At 40.9% G+C, this 20528-nt stretch overlaps 1 protein-coding gene across 4 annotated transcripts in view; it reads left to right on the plus strand.

The window, feature by feature from the left end:
* NRXN3 (neurexin 3) overlaps nucleotides 1-20528 on the plus strand; it is a 1738382-nt gene that overhangs the window by 505535 nt on the left and 1212319 nt on the right. The window lies entirely within an intron of this gene.

The raw sequence follows: 20528 nt of genomic DNA on the forward strand, positions 1-20528 counted from the left end.
TGCTGCCTAGTGGAATAGTTAGCTGTTAAATAATCACTTACATGTTGAGTTTTATGAGGCAATGGTGTGTTGGTTAAGAACATGAATTCTGGGGCAAGACTGGATGAGGAATGTGGCCTTTGTAGAGTGATATGAATTCAAGATTATATCTTTGAGACTTGATTTCCTCTTCTTTAAAATGGAGATAACCAGGTTCCTTCCCTCATAGCTCAGTTGCTAAAGAATCCACCTGCAATGCCAGAGACCCCCAGTTCGATTCCTGGGTCGGGAAGATCCACTGAAGAATGGATAGGCTACCCACTCCAGTAGTCTTGGACTTTCCTTGTGGCTCAACTGGTAAAGAATCCACCTGCAATGTGGGAGACCTGGGTTTGACCCCAGGGTTGGGAAGATCTCCTAGAGAAGGGAAAGGATACCTCCTCCAGTATTCTGGCCTGGAGAATTCCATGGACTGTATAGTCCATGGAGTCTCAAAGAGTAGGACACGACTGAGTGACTTTCACTTTCACTTTCTTTACCTGCTAAGTGAAGTGAAGTAAAAGTTGCTCAGTCATGTATGACTCCTTGTGACCCCATAAACTATACAGTCCGTGAATTCTTCAGGCCAGAATACTGGAGTGGGTTGCCCCTTCCCTTCTCCAGGGGATCTTCCCAACCCAGGGATCAAACCCAGGTCTCCAGCATTGCAGGCGCATTCTTTACCAGCTGAGCCACAAGGGAAGACTCCTACCTACTATTAATCATGGTTAAATGAGTCAATAGATTCCTGCACTATGGAAAGTGTATAGTCAATGTCAGTGATTGTTATGGTTATAATGATTGTCATCGACATCATTAACGGGAAAGTACAGAAAAGCTTGGGATTCCTTTTCCAGGAGATCGAACATACTATAGAGATTCATAGAAAGCTTCTGCAAGAAAGAAATATGTAGGTTGAGACTTGAAATATGAGTAGTAGCTAGCTTGGCAACAAGGACGTTGTGTGCCAAGAGGTAAGAGACCATGGCGCAGTTGAGGAACCAAACAAAGTCCATAACTAAATGGAGTGGGGAGTGCCGGTGGGGGGAAGGGTGTGAGAGGTGGCTGAAATGTTGGGGAACAAAGAGTGGGGGCTGACCCTTTAGAAGAGATCGTCTACCACTTTAACTTCTTACATTTGCACTGAATTTACAGTTTGGGTAAAAGGCAGAGATAAAGGTAAGCAAAGAGATAACATCAAGGTACAGAGATGCCAGTCTATAAGCCATGTCTAGATTGCAGCTTGGTTAGTTGTTTTACATGCCAAGGACACACAATTCAGCTGACTGTCTATGAATTGTCTACCATGATTTTATATGAAAGGATACTTTAGACAGTTAACAAATTTTTGCCGACGGCATAGCTCTCTAGAGCTTCGAGAATACTGTGTCTGGAGTAGACATAATATCATTTACTTAGCTGAGGAGTTGAGACATCTATACAGGAAGCATAGATGTTTGCTTCTTGTATAGATGATGCAGGACAGCAGCATGGGCTGGACTATTAGGAGAACATGGAAATTCAAAGAAGACTTTCCTGATTAGAGACATACAGGGCCTCATCTATTAAGTGTACCAGTGGCCAAATTTGTTCAAGTTTCAGAAGTCTGGTGATGAGAAGGGATCCTGGAACAGGCTTGGGTAACCAGGCAAGGGTTTTCAAGGACTCATTTTTTGAGGTCAACCATATAGCTAGCTAAAGTGTGTTTCAAGAGAACTGTAAACCTTCACTACCGCTGGACCAAAAAAGAGGACACAGGATATTGGAATAAAGGAAAAGGAGCTTTCTTGGGGCTCATGGAAGTTAAATTCAGATTCAGTGAATTTTCAGAGCAGCGACTGCAGAACATGAGCTGAGATGAGGAGGTGGCCATCTGGAACAGAAGTGGGCCTCATTTGGCTGGCCAGTCTGTTGAGCTCCTGAATGCTTTCCAAATGTCTCTTTTTGGGTAGACGATCTCAGTTGCTGGTTTGGGGAGACAGAAAGGTCATTTGACCACTGTAATACATGAGACCATTTGGATAGAAGTCAGGATATTGTGGATGGTCCACCATCAAGGAAGGTAGTGTAAGTCATCTACCTTAAGTGTAAGATGTCCCATCAGACCTCTCTTTCCAACTAAAGGGCCTTGTGATTACTGAAGACAGCTGTGCAAGGTGTCCCCGGGATCACCTTTCCATGGGCAAATCAGTGGAGGTTGGTCCAAGGTTTGCCAAATACAGTGAAAGTCATTGCACCTTTTATGTTGTCACTTTCGACTAGTCATTAAATGGCAGCTGATTGGGGATATATGAGGGACAATTATTCCTGGTACAGTGCAGCCAAAAATCATCCATTGTGGCCAAATGAGAAGGCGCTAGCAAATTAAAGACATTTGATCTATACGTCGCTCAAACCCCAGACGGGTCCACTGATTGTTTTGTTCCCCGGCTAATTGTTTTCTGGTCCTGTATTGTTCCCGACACCGTGTTCAGAATGAGTCAGTGGAGTGTAAAAATGATGGGACTCTACTTTGCTGGCAAAGAAAATAGTTTCCCTGTGACATTGTTTTTCTTTATTGAAACTGATTCATCAGCAGGGATGCTTTTGAGTCTCTTTTGTTCATTTTTTCATACATGCAGCAGACATCTGTTGAAACCTGAATTCGTTCCAGGCACTGTGTTAGAGGGTCATGGAAATTGGATGCCTTTGAGAATATTAATTTGTAGAATCAAGAAAATGTGATAGAGAGGGTAAATCTGCTCTTCTCACTGGTCCCTGGGATTCCAGTGATCTGACATAAACTCCAGTTGAAAACCAAGAATGCAGATATTTTGAGTTCTCTCAGATGACCCTGTTCCAACAGGAAAAGCTTGCAGGCAGCAGCTGTTTGGGAACTTCGCTTTCAGCCATCCCCTCTGATGGCTTCTGTGTGCTTCTGGAGCAGCAATGAGTGGTACCCTGCCTTTCGAGGGACCTGGAGTGTGTCACTTGGATGCCACATGGAAATTAGGACATTGGGAAATAGTAGAGCTGGCAGAGTCAGCTAATCCTTATTTCTGTGAGTGAGGAATTGGAAACCCTGAGAAGTTAGTCATTTTAACTTGGGACAGCTGTAGAATGGTTAAAGTTCATGGTTCCTGACTCCTAACTCTCTGTACTTTCCATTACGTTGAGTAGGCTTTCCTTTTCTTACACGTGAAAGAGGATGTATTATAAGGTCATTGAAGGAAAAACAGTGCATTGGGCATTTTTGTTTGCCATGGTTTCCAGCACTGTGTCACACACATACCACGAGGTTATTAAATACTGGAGGGAGGGTCCCAGTTCCCTATCCTGGGTCTCCTGATCTGCACATTGCCCTTTGTATCCTCATCTGTTGCTATGGTTACCTACATGTTGGTAATTCCCAAATAAGTTCTCTAGCCTAGAACTCTCTCTGGAACTGCAGATTTCTATGTCCAGTTGTCTCCTTGATGTTTTCATTGGGATATCTGATAGCTATCTTAATCATAACATTGAAAAATAGAAATCTTAAGTTCCTCCTCCCTAACTTAGACTGCTTGTTTTTCCTTGTAGTTTTTCCCTTCTCAGTAAATGGCATCACCACTGTCCTTGGCCTTTCCCTTGGTTTTGTCTTCTCCCATCTCATTCAGACTCAGCAAGTTCCTTTCATCTCCTCATCTAAACCCATCCTACATCCGTCCACTCCTCTCCCTCTCTACCACCATAATCTTAAGTCAACCTACATTGATATCTTCTTTGGAAAACTGGATAGCATGTCATATGTTTTGAAAAACGCAAATTAATTTTGTGCCTTCTTTAGAGTATTGAAGTGAGATTGTTAAAATGTTTAAATATTCAACACATTCTTAAGTAGCTTTAGTTCCAGTGGCTTTTGGTCCCTCAAGTTATAGGAAACGTAGCTGTGATACTTCTTTGGAATGAACTACAACATTCATGTAGTTAGGACTTCCTGACAGCTCAGTTGGTAAAGAATCTGCCTGCAATGCAGGAGACCCCGGTTTGATTCCTGGGCCGGGCAGATCTGCTGGAGAAGGGATAGGCTACCCACTCCAATATTCCTGGGCTTCCCTTGTGGCTCAGCTGGTAAATAATCCACCTGCAATGTGGGAGACCTGGGCTTGATCCTTGAGTTGGGAAGATCCCCTGGAGAAGGGAAATACTATCCACTCCAGTATTCTGGCCTGGAGAATTCTGTGGACTGTGTAGTCCATGGGGTTGCAAAGAGTTGGACATAACTGAGCAACTTTCACTTTCACTTCACTTTCACATGATGATTCCATACCTTTTGTCTCCACCAGGCTTAGTGAGTTAAGTTGTGAGGATAAAAGTTTGTAAAAGACCTGGTTTTACTTCTTCATGAGCTTACAGTCTAATGGAGGGGTTGGAGGAGTAATCTGCAAATTGTTATCAATTCACCAAGGGCAATGATCCAGGAATAATCATAGGAAAGAATGAGATAACAATTAGAAAGCAAAATAGGTCCAACATGATATAGTACTTTAAAAACAGCTCTGGATCTATTGGGGTCTGCTAAGACTGACTCACTGACGTGGGAACAGAAGAAAACCTGGCCTCCAAGGTCAAATATAAACATGTTTGTTGCTTTCCCTTGTTTCAGTACCATTGAGGCCCTGCTCTATTTCCCTAGGAACACCTAGGCCCTTTATTTAGATCTGTGACTTTGAGATTCTTACTTGGATCCTCTGGCTTCCTTGTTCTGAAAAAATAAAATGAGGCAATTGTGTTTCATGCTCTCCCAGGGCCCATTCAATTATAAAACTCTGTGATTCTCAAATGTCATCAGCTTGGCAATGTCTTCCCTTATCCTGAGTAGAGGGGTAAAGGTGAATGAAGGGCAGAGCAGGGATGCTAGTCCTTGTTCCTTGCAGTCTGCAGTACTTTCTGGGTTAGGAGGCTAGGTTTAGTTATATCAGCACTGCAATGAAGTTGTCACCTCTCTGATTCATTCATCTAAGAAAACAAGTACCTTGGTATACTGGGGATACTTCAGGTCTATAACTTAAAAGTTTTAATTGATGGATTAATGAATAGACTCTTAGATTTCTTAAGATCACTAAAAGTCTGTCTCTTTTCTAGTTCATTTTTTACCCCCTTTCAGTGAGTAAATACAAGTATTAGAGAAAGGAGGCCCCCATGCAAAATATAATTCATCAACCAACATGGCCCCCCATTTTTTAATCCATTGATGCTTTTTATATTTTTTATTTTATATTAAGAGTACAGTTGATTAACAATGTTGTATTACTTTCAGGTTTGTATAGCAAAGCAATTCAGGTATACACCTACATGTATCTATTCTTTTTCAAATTCTTTTCCCATTTAGCTTATTACAGAGTATTGAGCAGAGTTCCCTGTGCTATATGGTAGGTCCTTGTTGGTTGGTCTGTTTTAAATATAGCAATGAATACATATTCATCCCAAAGTCCCAATCTATCCCTGCCCATCCCACACACTTCACCCCGGGTAACAGTAAGTTCCTTCTCTAAGTCTGTGAGTCTGTTTCTGTTTTGTAAATGTGTTCATTTATATCATTGTGTTAAATATTTTGCAGATAAACTATATCATATGATATTTGTCTTTGTTGCACTAACTTCACTTAGTATGATAATCTCCAGGTCCATCCAAGTTTTTGCAAAAGTGGCTGAGTAATATTCCATCGTGTACATGTACCAGATCTTCTTTATCCATTCATCTGTGAATGGACATTTATTTAAGTTGGTGAAAAAGTAAATATGGTTTTGCATTGTTGAACTTTGCTCTTTTATATTGGAATACTCTTTAATAAATGTGGTTATGTTATACACAATTTTAATGTGCATTTCTTCCTTTACATTCTTTTACTAATGACTCATTACTTGCTGTTTATATTTATTTTAGATTAGGGAAATGATGTTAGGCAAAAAGCAAATTTGAGCAGTTTTCTTACTTGGGTTCAAATTGGGTCATAAAGCAGCAGAAACAACTTGCAACATCAACAACACTCTTGGTCCAGGAACTGCTAACAGGCGTGCGGTGCAGTGGTGGTTCAAGAAGTTTTGCAAAGGAGATGAGAGCCTTGAAGTTGAGGAGCACAGTGGCCAGCCATCAGAAGTTGACAATGACTAGTTAAGAGGATCATTGAAGCTGATCCTTTTATAACTACATGATAAATTGCTGAAGAATTCAGTGTCTACCATTCTGTGGTCATTTAGCATTTGAAACAGATTGGAAAGGTGAAAAAGCTCGATAAGTGGTTGCATCATGAACTGACCACAAGTTAAAAAATTGCTATTTTGAAGTGTCATCCTCTCTTATTCTACACAACAATGAACCATTTTTTGATCAGGTTTCAACAAAAAGTGGATTTTATACATCACCTGAAATGACCTATCAGTGGCTAGACCAAGAAGAAGCTCCAAAGCACTTCCTAAAGCCAAACTTGCACCCAAAAAAGGTCATGGTCGCTGTTTGGTAGTCTACCAGCAGTCTGATCCGCTACACTTTTCTGAGTCCTAATAAAACTGTTACATCTGAGAAGTATGTATGAGATGCACCAAAAACTGCAGTGCCTACAGCCAGCATTGGTCAGCCCACCGGAAAGGGCCCAGTTCTCCATGACGGTGCCCAAGTGCACATCGCTCAACCAATGCTTCGAATGTTGAACAAATGGGGCTACAAAATTTTGCCTCATCCTCTATGTTTACCTGACCTTTCGCCAACTGACTACCACTTCTTCCAGCATCTCAACAACTTTTTGCAGGGAAAATGCTTCCATAACCAGCAGGAGGCAGAAAATGCTTTCTAAGAGTTCATAAAATCCTGAAGCATGGATTTTTATGCTACAGGAATAAACCAACTTATTTCTCATTGGCCAGAATGTATTGATTGTAATAGTGCCTACTTTGATTAATAAAGATGTGTCTGAGCTTAGTATAATGATTTAAAATTCACACTCTGAATTCATTTTTTCTAAAACATATATATTTTATTGAAGTATAGTTGACTTACAATGTTTTAGGTGCACAGCAAGCTTATTCAGTTATACAAATACACATATATTAATTTTGAAATTATTTCCATCATAGATGATTACAAGATATTGACTATAGTTCCCTATGTAGTAAAACTTTGTTGCTTGTTGCATATCTATTTTTTAATTAGAAATCTAGCATTCTATTTATGCTAAATCAAACAAGTAGAATCAAAATGTCAATTGTTTTTAGTTAAGCAAAAATTAATGTTTTCTAAGACATATTTATATATGTATATTAAAGCTTTTCTACTACACTTGATAAAGGCTTGAGAAAGTACATTAAAAAAACAAAGAAATGGAGAAATTGGAGAACATAAACTAAATGAAATAGAAGCACTGCATATAAAATAGAAAAGATGAAACATACCAGGTAATAAAAGTAAAAGATAATCATATAGTCCACTTGTTTTAAACATGACTGCTCATTAGAAACATATCTCGAGCTCTGGAGAAAAAAAAGCAATACGTAAGCATTTGTTGTTTTATTTTTTCATTATTGGGAGAATTTTATTTATTTTTTTAGCTGAAGGATATTTGCTTTACAGAATTTTGTTGGTTTCTGCCAAACATCAACATGAATTAGCCATAGGTATACATTTTCCCCCTTCCTCTTGAACCTCCCTCGAGCATTTGTATTTTACAAAAAATTTCAAGATAATTCTGATATGCTTCTGAATTTTAAAAAGTGATTACAGGTTTCTCTATTAGATCCTAGTTTTGGTGATATAGAGTTCTGTTGTTTTTCTGTAGACCAATCATGATACAATAGTATTAAGTGAGTAATAGTAACTTAATCACAAGAATAAAAGATGTTTATTAGTTTGCAGTCAATAACCAGACAAAAATAAAAGATAATTACAATTGCAAGCCATAATGGAAACACAATTAACTTAACAATATAAAATAATTGCATACAATTTGGGGAGGTCAACAGAATGATGTGGTAAATGGAAATGCATACATGCACATGTTTTCATCCACCAGCCAGTCTTTGTCTTTTGGTTGGTGCATTTAATCCATTTACATTTAAAGTAATTATCAATATGTATGATCCTATTACCGTTTTCTTAATTGTTTTGGGTTTACTTTCTGTAGGTCTTTTCCTTCTCTTGTGTTTCCTGCCTAGAGAAATTCCTTTTAGCGTTTGTTGTAAAACTGGTTTGGTGGTGCTGAATTCTCTTAACTTTTGCTTGTCTGAAAAACTTTTGATTTCTCCATCAGATCTGAAGGAGAGTCTTGCTGGGTACAGTGTTCTTGGTTGTAGGTTCTTCCCTTCCATCACTTTAAATATATCATGCCATTCCCTTCTGGTTTGTAGAATTTCTGTTGAGAAATCAGCTGATAACCTGATGGGAGTTCCCTTGTATGTTATTTGTCATTTTTCTCTGTTGCTTTTAATATTTTATCTCTGTCTTTAATTTTTGTCAGTTTGATTACTATGTGTCTTGGTGTGTTCCTCCTTGGGTTCCTCCTGCTTGGAACTTTCTGTGATTCCTGGACTTGGTTGACTATTTCCCTTCCCATCACTGGGAAGCTGTCAGCTATTATCTCTTCACATATTTTTTCAGGTCCTTTCTCTCTCTCTTTTCCTTCTGGGATCCCTCTAATGTGAATGTTGGTGCATTTAATGTTGTCCCAAAGGTCTCTTAGGCTGTCTTTATTTCTTTTCATTCTTTTCCTATATTCGGTTCTGCAACAGTGATTTCCACCATTCTGTCCTCCAGATCATTTATCTGTTCTTCTGCCTCAGTTATTCTGCTGTTGATTCCTGATAGTGTATTATTCATCTCTGTTTGTTTGTTCTTTAGTTCTTCTAGGTTTTAGGTAAACATTTCTTGCACCTTCCCAATCTTTGCCTCCATTCTTTTTCCCAGCTTCTGGATCATCTTCACTATCATTATTCTGAATTCTTTTTCTGGAAGGTTGCCTATCTCCACTTCATGTAGGTGTTTTTCTGGAGTTTTTATCTTGTCCTTTCATCTGGGACATAACTTTCTACTTTTTCATCATGATTAACTTTCTGTAATATGATTTCTGTTTTAGCCACTGTGAGACTGCTTTTTCTTGTTTTGCCGTCTGATGGATGAAGCTAAAAGCCTTGTGTAAACTTCTTGATGGGAAGGACTGGAAAAAACTGGATCTTGCTCTGGTGGGCAGGGCCTTGCTCAGTAAAGCTTTAATCCAATTATCTGCTGGTGGGTGGGGTTGTACTGCCTCCATGGTAGTTGTTTGGCCTGAGGATACCCATCCCTGGGGCCCTATAGTAGGGTTGATGGTGAACTCCAAGAGGGCTTGTGCCAAGGGGAACGTTCCAGTGCCCCTGTCCCTGTGGTGAGCCCCTGCTGGCCCACACCGCCACAGAAGGCCCTCCAACACTAGCAGGTGATTCTGATTCAGTCTCCTGTGGGGTCACTGCTCCTCTCCTCTGGGTCATGATGAGAGCAAAATTTTGTTTATCCACTCCAAGTCTGGAGTCTCTGTTTCTCCCAGTCCTCTGGGAGTCCTGTAATCAAATCCCCCTGGCACTCAAGGTCAGATTCTCTGTTGATCCCCAGTCCCTCTGTCAGATCCCCAGGCTGGGAAGCCTGATGTGGAGTTCAGAACCTTCACAACAATGCTGGAACTTCTTTGGTATTTCTGTTCTCCAGTGTGTGGGTCACCTGTGCAATGGGTATGGGGTTTGATTTTGTCATAATTGCACCCCTCCTACCATCTCACTGAAGCTTCTTCCTTGCCTTTGGACATGGGGTATCTTATTTTGGTGGATTCCAGTATCCTCCCGTCGATGGTTGTTCAACAGCTAGTTGCAGTTTCGGTGCTCTCACAGGAGGAGATGAGTGCATGTCCTTTTACTCCACCATCTTGAACCAGAAGCTGAAACCACAGTTACTTTTTAACAAACCTAGTAGGTTGCTTGCATTGTCTTGGGTACTGTAAATAGTGATGTAGTGAACACTGTGGTGCATATATCCTTTTGAACCATGTTTTTTTCCAGGTATATCCCTGAGAATGGGATTGCTAGATCATATGGAAGCTCTATTAGTTTCTGAAGGCCCCTCCATACTATTCTCCAGAATAGCTGTACCAATTTACATTCCCACCAGCAGTGTAGGAGGGTTCCCTTTTCTCCACACCCTCTCCAGCCTTTATTGTTTGTAGACTTTTTGTTGGCCATTCTAACTGTGTGAGGTGATACCTCATTGTAGTTTTGATTTGCATTTCTCTAATAATTAGCATATGATTTAGCGACTGAACAACAACAAAGAATTAGCAGTATTGCACATCACTTCATGTGCTTCCTGGCCATCTGTATGTCTTCTTTGGAGATATGTCTTAGGTCTTCTGACAATTTTTGGAGTGGCGATGATAGCACTGCTCAGATTCAGCCTCTTCTTGTTTCTCTTCCTGTTCTCCGAGTTTCCCTTTCCACAGGCGCAGCGTTGTATGATCCCAGGAAATTGTCCCAGAGTCCATGAACCCTTACGTGTTATTCTATCAGGTTGGGATCTGAGATACCCCTGATCATGGATCTTTCTGTTACTCTAAAGAAGACAGCAAGTAAAGAAAGTTCTAGCTGTTTTAGAAGCTTGAAACTCCTGGAGTCTCAGAAGGACAGGCTGGGGACTCTGGAGATCTTCAGAAAATCTACAGCTAGGCCTGTGTGCAGCCTGAGAATGTGTGGGTCAGTACTTTGAGGCCGCGTATCACAGCTGCTCAGCAGTGTGACACATCTGCTGTTGGCTGGGATTCTGTCAGATGCAGAGATATACACGGCGGTCACTTACATTGCCACTTCATACCTTTATTACTGCCTTTGCTAAAAGCTGCTTAACTGCCAGAAGACATCTGCCCATTATGGAAGCAATAAATTGAGATGTCACAAAATTATGAGAAACAGGTGCTTCAAAATACAACACAAGGGGATTGTCATAGACTTTTCTTTTTTTTTTTTTCTTTTTAGCATCTCTGGTTTCATGTGTCTTTTCACAGATAGATGAATCCTTCCTTGCTCCAGTCTGATAAAAGGAAAGGAAAATTAACCTTATTGAGAGAGATTATTAATATATGCCTGCTCTGTATTCTTAATATATACTGGGCCATTTAACCCTCACATCCATTCTGCAAGCTGCATAATCTCAACCTCATTTTCTCAATGAAGAAAATAAGGAAGGCCCCAAGTCATTCATTCAGAGGCATCCATTGAGTACAGTATGCCAGTGACTTCATGGATCACTAGAGATACGAGAATTGATCGTAATATATTTTTCATAAACATATCAATAATGCAAGGAGAAATATTATGCACAGTGTTAGAGATTGGGCGACACTTGTGCTGAGGCTTGGTGGTGTAGCAGGAATCTCCTAGGAAGATTAGGCAGGGTAAGTATTCTAGGCAGAAGGAACATATATGTAGGGATGACTTCTGGAAACAGTACATTTTCCTCATGGATGAAATCTAAGACTTAGGGAGTGAAGAGAAGGGATTTGAGGGGATGTTTTAGAAGGTGTGGCTGAAGGAGTGGCAAGACCAGTTGTAAAGTAGCTTGTTTTGTTCTCCCCACAAATTTGGACCTTACATTATAGTGGGCATGCCATTTTTAGCAATCAGATAACTAAGACCTGGAGAAAAAAATGGCAACCCATTCCAGTATTCTTGCCTGTGAAATTGCATGGACACAGGAGCCTGGCAGGCTGCAGTCCACCAGGTCACAAAAGAGTTGGACACAACTTAGCAACTAAACAACAAAGTCAGATCCCTCTGGCAAGTGATGAATGAAATGTGGGAGATAGTAGGCCAACAGACCAGTATAAAATAGTTCAGTTTGCATTTATATTGGGCTTCCTTGGTGGCTCAGATGGTAAAATGTCTGCCTACAATGCGGGAGACCTGGGTTCAATCCCTGGGTTGGGAAGAACCCCTGGAGAAGGCAATGACACCCCACTCCAGTACTCTTGCCTGGAAAAGTCCATGGACTGAGGATCCTGGTAGGCTACAGTCCATGGGCTCGCAAGAGTCGGACACGACTGAGTGACTTCACTTTCACTTTTGCATTTATATTAGTTCAGGGTGGGAAATAAGAGTCTGAACTGTGATAGGAGAGTGGAGGTTGGATTTTGGGGATACATCCAATAGATATTTAAGGGACAGTGTTGATAGGACTAACCCTAACCCTAACCAATCATACACAGCTAAAGAGTGACCAAGACTGGATAAGAACAAAGGTTTGGTCTTAGAAGCCTGTTTTGTTTTGTTTTCCCTGAGCTACTCAACCATCTCAAGTGAGTTGGAGGGACTTAGGACGAGTGGGGAAGAGTGAGGTAGCAATGAAGGGTATATAGTTAGGAATCACCTACATATACTGGTCCCACTCTGAACATGTGTAATTTATTTTCTCTCTGTGCCTCAGTTCCCATATTTACCCCTGAGAATTATCAACGGCGGTTTCATTAGCTTTGGGGGAGCCTCTATTATAGAGTCAAAGTGTATGTTGTACTCAGAGATCATAAGCCAGTGTGTCCATTTCTGAATCTAGAATTCAGCGATTCAAGAATTAAAAAAAAAAAATGTGTATTTTCCCTCTAATGTCCCCATGGATTACTAAGCAATAGAATGATGCATTGTAACACGAACATTCGGTTAGTCTCCAGTCTTATTCCTGTTGCTAAATTTATTTAGAATGTTGGCAATTGATTTGGAGGAAAGAAATATGGAGAGAAAAGGCATGTACATTTCTCTTCTTTCATCAACCAATCCACATTACCCCATACGACAAATAAATCCAGCTCAATAGTGAGAGTTTTGAAGTGACAAGTGCAACTGGGACTTGGGGCCAAAACCCTGGGTGTGCAGCTCTTTAAAGGCCCCCTTCTGTGGGCTATTGGGCAGCTGTCTCCCTGGCAAGAAGATATAATCTTTCTTAGAGATCACTTCATGCTGCTTAGCATGTTTAACCTTTACAACAAGGCTTTCTCATCAAAATGACAAACCCCCACAGAGCCATCTGAGAGACTAGTAAATCAGAAACCTCATGAAATCTGTGGGATTAGCATGCCCCCTCTCTTTTTTTCCTCCAGGGAAAGAAAGCCCTGTGCCTTTCAGATTTCAATCTTCTCTGCCAGCCCCTTGTCTGGAGCTTCCTGCTGGGGCCCAGTGGTGTTTGAATATTGTTTTCATATGGCCTCCGAGGGTCTCAGACTGACACCAGCTAAGGCTAGCACATTTTTTATCTCCATCAGCAACATGGTAAAGGAAAGATAACTGCTCTGATATTTGCTTAGTTGAATTCTCCCTACTCCTGAAGTCTTCCTTTCTGGATCTGAAAATATAGCCGATGAACAAACCATTCTGTGATAATTTCCCGTGAACAGCAAAGGGCCTCAGCCGTACATACACATGTATCCTCTTTTCCCCAGGCTCCCCTCCCATTTAGGCTGCCACATAACCTTGAGTAAAGTTCCATGTGCTGTACAGGAGGTCCTTGTTGGTTACCCATTTTAAATGTGATAGTGGCTCACTCTTATTCTTACCACATTTAGTGGCAGGCTGTTGCTGACAGCCACCCCATCTCCAGCTGACTGTCTCTGCTCCCCTTGTCTCATTTCTCAGGCTTTCATGAAACGTATTTCACAAGCAACTCAGTTTCTCCAGCTACTGTAATATGAAGCCTCTTGTGGAAATCCACAGTCAAATCTATGTTGAGAGTAGAGGTGGGAAGAGAAAGGATGGATGAGCAAAAGTCATGTGTCTGTACAGGTTTTCTTGTTCTTCAGCCGCTAAGTTGTGTCTGACTCGTTGTGACCCCATGGACTGCAGCACGCGAGGCTTCCCTGCCCTTCTCTGTCTCCCAGAGTTTGCTCAGACTCATGTCCATGGAGGCAGTGATGCCATCCAGCCATCTCATCCTCTGTTGCCACCTTCTTCTCCTGCCCTCTTTCTTTCCCAGCATCAGGGTCTTTTCCGGGGAGTCAGCTCTTCACATCAGGTGGCCAAAGTATTGGAGCTTCAGCTTCAGCAATAGTCCTTCAAATGAATAGTCAAGGTTGGTTTCCTTTAGGATGGACTGGTTTGATCTCCCTGCAGTCCAGGGGACTGTCAAGAGTCTTCCCCAACACCACAGTTCAAAGGCATCAATTCTTCAGCACTCAGCCTTCTTTATTGTCCAACTCTCACATCCATATGGAAAAAAATCATAGCCTTGACTATATGAACTTTTATCGGCAAAAGGGTGTCTCTGCTTTTTAATATGGTGCCTAAATTTTTTTTTTAATATGGTGCCTAGATTTGCCATAGCTTTCCTTTTAAGGAACGAGTGTCTTTTAATTGGATGACTGCAGTCACCATCCACAGTGATTTTTGAGCCCAAGAAAATAAAATCACTGTTTCTACTTTTACCCCTTCTTTTGCCTTGAAGTGATGGGACCAGATGCCATGATCTTAGTTTTCTGAATGTTGAGTTTAAGCCAGCCTTTTCACTCTCCTCTTTTACCCTTACCAAAAGGCTCTTTAGTCCACTTTGTTTTCTGCCAGTGAAAGTGAAAATGAAGTCACTCAGTCGTGTCCTACTCTTTGCGACCCCATGGACTGTAGCCTATCAGGCTCCTCTGTCCATGGGATTTTCCAGACAAGAGTGCTGGAGTGGATTGCTATTTCCTTCCCCAGGGGATCTTCCCAAGCCAGGAATCGAACCCAGGTCTCCTACTTTGCAGGCAGATGCTTTACCATCTAAGCCACCAAGGAAGCCCCTTTCTGCCATTAGAATGGTATAATCTGCATGTCTAAGGTTGTTGTTGTTTCTCCTGGCAGTCTTGATTCCAGCTTGTGATTCATTCAGCTTGGCATTTTACATGATATACTCTGCATATAAGTTAAATAAGCAGGGTGACAGTATACAGCCTTGATGTACTCCTTTCCTCATTTTGAACCAGTCTGTTGTTCCAAGTCTGGTTCTAACTGTTGCTTCTTAACCTGCATACAGGTTTCTCAGAAGAAAGGTAAAGTGATCTGGTATTCCCATCTCTTTAAGAATTTTCCATAGTTTGTTGTGATCCACACAGTCAAAGGCTTTAACATAATCAATGAAGCAGAAGTAGATGTTTTTCTGGAATTTTCTTGCTTTTTCTATGATCCAGCAAATGTTGGCAATTTGATCCCTTGTTCCTCTGCCTTTTGTAAATCCATCTTGTACATCTGGAAGTTCTTAGTTCACATACTGCTGAAGCCTAGCTTGAAGGATTTTGAGCATTACCTCGCCAGCATATGAAATGAGTACGATTGTCCGGTAGTTTGAACATTCTTTGGCATTGCCCTCCTTTGGGATCGGAATGAAAACTGGCCTTTTCCAGTCCTGTGGCCACTGCTGAGTTTTCCAAATTTGCTGGCATATTGAGTGCAGCAGTTTCACAGCATCCTCTTTAAGGATTTGAAATAGCTCAGCTGGAATTCCATCACCTCCACTAGCTTTGATCATAGTGATGCTTCCTAAGGTCCTCTTGACTTCACATTCCAGGGTGTCTGGCTCTAGGTGAGTGATCACACCATGTGGTTATGTGAGTCATTAAGACCTTTTTAATATAGTTCTGTGTATAATTCTTCTGTGTATCTCTTCCAGCTGTACAGGTGGTAAAGACATTTATTGGGATGATGGTGGGGTTGATTCTGTTATCAGAACTTATAGATTCATATTTAGTTAGAAAAGACCTCTGAGATTTTTGAATCTAATCCAACATCTGATGCATAAATACCTTTGACAAAATCTCTGTTATGTGGACTGTATGGAAACATCTCCTGTCTCCATATGCTATGCTCTGTGCATAGCAGTGGATAGCTTATTTAACCACTGCAAAGTTGTATGCGATAGATACTATTTCATTCTCAATTTACATCTGAGGAATGGGGGTCACGGATAGCTTAAATAACTTGCCCAAGGTCACCTAGTTCTTCTAGACCTTCCACTCCAGGGCCTACTCTTTTGTGATCAGTATACTCTACTGCTCCCCATGATAAGGAAGCTCACTTTTCAAAAAGCAGATGTATTCAGTTTTGAAGATACTGTAGGTTTGGTTCCAGATCGCCTCAATATAGTGACTATCACAGTACATTGAGTCCCGTGACCTTTTTCCAGTGCATGTGAAAGCTACGTTTCTGTTCTGTGGTCTCTTAGGTGTGCAATAGTGTTAAGTCTAAAAAATGCATACGGTGCTGTGTGGTTGCTAAGTCATGTCCGACTCTTTGAGACCTTGGGGACTGTAGCCTCTCTGGCTCCTCTGTCTGTGGGATGTAATTTAAAAATACTTTATTGCTAAAAAAATGTTAACCGTCATCTGAGCCTTTGGTGAATTGTCATCTTTTTGCTGGTGGAAGTTTTGAAATACTGCAAAATGTGACACAGAGACATGGAGTAAGCAAATCCTGTTGGAAAAAGCGGTGTTAATAGACTTACTTGACACAAGGTTACCACAGATCTTTGATTTGTAAAACATTCAATATCTGCTAAGCATAATAAAACAAAATGCAATAAAATTAAAAGTGTTAGTCGTTCAGTCATGTCTGACTCTTTGTGACCCCATGGACTGTAGCTCACCAGGCTCCTCTGTCCATGGAATTCTCCAACCAAGAATACTGGAGTGGGTAGCCATTCCCTTCTCCAGGGGATCTTCCCCACCCAGGGATTGAACCCGTGTCTTCTGAATTGCAGGCAGATTCTTTACTGTCTGATGTGCCTTTATTCTAAAAATCCCCCTTTTACCATAAATTGAATTCTCTATTCTTCTAATACCTTTCTTTTGATCTTGGTTCTGGCTTTGGGAACTATACAAGATTTAATCTCTCAGTTAATATTTACTTGGTACTTACTGTGCCATGAACACCTGGGTTATATAGAGGTACAAAACCTAAACCCTCTTCTATAGTAGACCTTTAGATAGCTAAAGAGGACTGTCAGTTTCCCAGTGAAATGTGGTGAGTCATTCTCAGGATAAACATTGTTCGTTTCTTGAACTAGTCCTCATCTGCTGTGGTTTTGTAAGGCTCTCTCGGACAACCACTTTGCCTTCTTGCATTTCTTTTTCTTGGGGATGCTTTTAGTCACTGCCTCCTGTACCATTTTATAAAACCTCTGTCCATAGTTCTCCAGGCACTCTGTCTATCAGATCTGATCCCTTGAAGCTTTTCATCACCTCCACTGTAAAATCATAAGGGATTTGATTTAGATCATCCTTGAATGGTCTAGTGATTTTCCCTTCTGTCTTCATTTTAAGCTTGAATTTTGCAATAAGGAGCTCATGATCTGAGCTACAGTCAGCTCCAGGTCTTGTTTTTGCTGACTGTATACAGCTTCTCCATCTTGGGCTGCAAAGAACATAATCAATCTGATTTCGGTATTGACCATCTGGTGATGTCTATGTGTAGAGTCGTCTTGTGTTGTTAGAAGAGGGTGTTTGCTATGACCAGTTCGTTCTCTTGGGAAAACTCTGATAGCCTTTGCCCCACTTCATTTTGTACTCCAAGGCCAAACTTGCCTGTTACTCTGGGTATTTCTTGACTTCCTGCTTTTGAATTCCAGTCCCCCATGACGAAAACAACATCTGTTTTTGGTGTTAGTTCTAGAGGCCCAAGATTATCAAACTCACTTACATGCACACATAAGATACCTATAAGATATCCATCTAACCTATGGATATCTTATAGGTATCCATAGAACCATTCAACTTCAACTTCTTTGGCATTAGTGGTTGGGGCATTGACTTGGATTACTGTGATGTTGAGTGGTTTGCCTTGGAAACCAACCGAGAGCATTCTGTCGTTTTTGAGACTGGACCCAAGTACTTCATTTTGGACTCTTTTGTTGACTGTGAGGGCTACATTTCTTCTGAGGGATTCTTGTCCACAGTAGTATATATGGTCATCTGAATTAAATTTGCTCATTCCCATCCATTTTAGTTCACTGATTCCTAAAATGTTGTGAGTTCCTAAGATGTTGAGTTCTTAAATGTTGAGAACCTAAATGTTGAGTTCCTCCATAATCTAGAGGTCATTGAAGGGAATGGAGGAAGGTGAGGAGGGGCTGAGTGCAAGGATGACTTCCAGGACCAGAGACATTTGTGGTGTTCCTTGTAAAGGTGTCCCTTTAAGCAGCAAGCATTTGTTACTAATGTAGTAACCCATATGATTATTGAACATTGTGACCTCATATGGAATATGGATTTGTGAGGCCAGTGGGATTTGCTGATATATTTCTGAGGACTGATGGCAGTTTCATATCCTGATAAAAATATCTTGAGCCCACAATAGGCAGCATCACATTTACTTCTTAATCTTATCACTGAAAACAGTCCTAGACTGAGTGTGGTTAAATCAATTATTTCAAAAGCAAGCCTGCATTTATCTTTGGCAGTAGGACCATCTCAGGGCATCACTTGACAGGAAAACCATAGTTTTGCCAAATATCAGCTGATATAGAATCATTGGATGCTAGAATTGGTCGGAAACATACAAGTTATATATTCTTGTGCTGATAATTTAAAAGGAAAAACTTAAGTTTATATGGTTATGTGTCTAAATGGTTCAAAGTCACACAAGTAGTCATGATGGACTCATAACTCAATATTTTGAATCCTGGACCAGAGTGCTGTGTCCTAAAGCAGTGTCAGGAGATACTCTAGCTTTGTGCCTTTGGGGTGGTCTGACAGCTGGATCCTTGTGCAACGCAGCTGAGAATCTTTTTGCATGAGCTCAGTAGGTCCTTTGTGATTTTTTTTTGTGTGTGTGTGTGTGCATGTACTAGTCCCTTTATTTATTGCAAATAGGCTAGATAGTTAATTCACAATTAGCAACTTATGACCTGGAAAATCTCATTACCCAAACCATACATTATCAACACATCTGTTTAAAAAGCAATGTTTAAAGAAATGCTCTAAATATTCAGATTCCTGGTCATCTCCAAGAATGGGGAGACTACTGAAAGACATCTTTGGAGAAGTGTAGGGTGTAGGGTTGTGCCAAGATTATCAAACTCACTGACGAGTGCTGACACTGACATAAGGGGGTATAAAAAGGTAATTCACATTTATTGAGTATCTATTATACACCAGGTGTAACTTGATGCTTAAGGTGCAGAGGCTTTGATGTCCAACAGAGCTGATAGAAATCCCAATTCCGTCAGTGATTTTTATATGACCTTTGCTGTGTTTTTAACCTCTTTGAATCTCTGCTTTCTGATCTGTAAAACAAACCTCTTTGAGGTTTTTGTGAGGCTTTAAGAACATGATTATGTAAAAAATTTAGCACAACACCTGTAACTTTCTAAGTGTTTAATACCTGGAGGAGGAGTATTCTCATTTACATTTTAGAATAAGTTTATGAAGTTTGTGGTTTCTGAAGTTTGTGGCATCACTGACTCGATGGACAGGAGTTTGTGTAAACTCTAGGAGTTGGCGATGGACAGGGAGGCCTGGCATGCTGCAGTCCATGGGGTCGCAAAGAGTTGGTCATGACTGAGCGACTAAACTGAACTCATATTTTTAGATGATGAAACTAAGGCTCACATAGATTAAATAACTTGTCATAGTCATAAAATTAGTGAGTAGTGGAGGTAGTACTTTTAAAACCCATTGTATCAGATTTTCTATTCTACTTTTCCATTCCTTAAAATAGGAGGTCATGGAGGTGGGGTCCGGGATCCCAGGAAGGGATAGAGCTGTGGGAAATGGAGAGATCCTTGTTTATCTTCCAGCCCTGTCTGTTCTCTACTTCAGGACATTCTGGAGGTGAATCTAAGGAATAAGCAGAGATGGAAGCTGTGCGTTTGAGGTAAAATTCAGAATTTAGAAGAGTCATCAGCATCTTCCATGTGCTCTTGCCTACATTCTTGATTCCTAAGTAAAGGAGAGGAACTCTTTAAGTTCCTCTGGTCCAAAAAACACAAAGTCTTTACACTTAGGACCAGTGAGATAGACTTTGCCATATGACAGTAAATCCAGGGCCACCATGTACCCAAATTCACACCTACATTCATACCCACGCATACACACACATGTACAGACACGCTTCACTCTTCAGTCATAAACCTGGACCTTGCTGTATTTTGTTTTCTTTATCTGCCCCCTGCCATCACGCATGTATTGAGTATCCCACTGCCAAGGAGAGAAAAGAAGCTCAGGCTGTGACTGTGGAAGAAAGAAGAGGAAAGGCTGAATAAACACATAAATGAGTGGGTCTAACCCTGTTATTCTACGGAGCCTAGAATTCTGGCTTACTATCTGACAAACGTTGAGAAACTTGGGGCCTGAATGTCCCTCCCCTCTACCCTCAGATGCACACAGGTTGGGATTTTCTGGTGGGCGGAGGTGGAGATACACCTGGAGGAGAATCATCTAGCAGCTCCCTTAGACTGGGCCCTAGTGTCTTCCCCCTACAAGCTTGTATTATCTGTAGAGAGGCAAGAGTCAGTGTTGGCTTAAAGTGGACTGATGG

Source organism: Bison bison, unplaced genomic scaffold (assembly GCF_000754665.1).
Source record: "Bison bison bison isolate TAMUID 2011002044 unplaced genomic scaffold, Bison_UMD1.0 scf7180017864201, whole genome shotgun sequence".
NCBI lineage: Eukaryota > Metazoa > Chordata > Mammalia > Artiodactyla > Bovidae > Bison > Bison bison.